This window comes from Physeter macrocephalus, chromosome 1 (assembly GCF_002837175.3).
Source record: "Physeter macrocephalus isolate SW-GA chromosome 1, ASM283717v5, whole genome shotgun sequence".
Taxonomy (NCBI): Eukaryota; Metazoa; Chordata; class Mammalia; order Artiodactyla; family Physeteridae; genus Physeter; species Physeter macrocephalus.
Window position 1 is genome coordinate 17,972,351 of NC_041214.2, and position 1,748 is coordinate 17,974,098.

A 1,748-nucleotide genomic window follows, 5' to 3' on the forward strand; every position below is an offset into this window, starting at 1 on the left:
CGGCTGGGCCCGTGAGCCATGGCCGCTGAGCCTGCGCGTCCGGAGCCTGTGCTCCGCAACGGGAGAGGCCACAACAGTGAGAGGCCCGCGTACGGCAAAAAAAAAAAAGTAGAAACAACCCAAAGGTCCATCAGCTGATAAATAAACAGCATACTGTATATCCATACCATGGAATATTATTCAGCCATAAAAAGGAATGGCCTACATAGATGACCACATCCCAGTTGACTATAACATAGATGAACTTCAAAAAATTATGCGAAGTGAAAGAAGTTAGTCACAAAAGACCACATACTATATGATTCCATTTATATAAAATGACCAGAAAAGACAAATCTATAGAGGCAGAAAGTAGATTAGTGGCTGTCTAGGGCTGGGAGGAGAGGGTAGACAGGGAGGATGGGTGGAGAGTGACTGCTAAAGGGTACAAGGTTTCTTTTCTGGATGATGAAAATGTTCTAAAATTACATCATAGCGTTGAATACACACTCGGTACATACACTAAAGAACATGTAAACAGATGAACTTTATGGAATGTAAATTATATCTCAATAAAGCTGTTTGTAAAAAATAGCCATTTATAAGGGGTACTAACACCATTTGTTTGAAAGGGGCCATAGTAAAATAATAAGGATCTGTTAGATATGCAAAGACAAGAAGTCTTTGCCTCTGACCAACATGTCTCGAGAGGCATGACTGTTTATGGTGGAGGAGAGGGTGAAAGTTTCATCACCATCCCCTGCTCCCTAACATTACCAACACTGTTTCCTAAAAACAAACTGGTACTTTGGCCTATTTCACACACTGAAATCAGACCCTCCCCTACTTGATGAAGTCCCTTCACCTCTAATTAGCTTTTGTTTTGCATGAGATTATAACCCCACGAGGAGGGGAGCAGCAATGCAAATGGCCCCTTCCCCTCCCAGAAGCCCCAGCTTCACTGCACTCTTTCCCCTTTCTCCCCCGGGTGATTGAGTTATTTGTAGTGAGGTGGATGGACCTAGAGTCTGTCATACAGAGTGAAGTAAGTCAGAAAGAGAAAAACAAATACCGTATGCTAACACATATATATATATGGGATCTAAAAAAAACCAAAAAAGGTCCTGAAGAACCTAGGGTCAGGACAGGAATAAAGACGCAGATGTAGAGAATGGACCTGAGGACACGGGGAGGGGGAAGGGTAAGCTGGGACAAAGTGAGAGAGTGGCATGGACTTATGTATACTATCAAATGTAAAATAGATAGCTAGTGGGAAGCAGCCGCATAGCACAGGGAGATCAGCTCGGTGCTTTGTGACCACCGAGAGGGGTGGGATAGGGAGGGTGGGAGGGAGACGCAAGAGGGAGGGGATATGGGGACATATGTATATGTATAGCTGATTCACTTTGTTATAAAGCAGAAACTAACACACCATTGCCGAATGGCAAGTCCAGCTCAGAGTGACATCACATATACTCCAGAGCCAAAATTTCCAGGGTAATCAAAAGGCAGAAAGTTGTTCCATGCACAGAGCTGCAATCACTGCTTAAAGCCGTTTGTAGCTGCCCCGGCTATTAGCGTGTAAAATGAAAAACCAATTTGGAGTCTTTTCCATAGAATGAGATTTCCCATTTCAAAAAAGGAACCGTACACCATAGAAAATACTTTGCTCCTTGGGATGATCTAGGTCACTCTGCCCTGCATACTCAGGTTGCAGCTGCTAGCATAATGGAAAGGATGAAATCACTGTCCAAGAATTTAAGAGATCC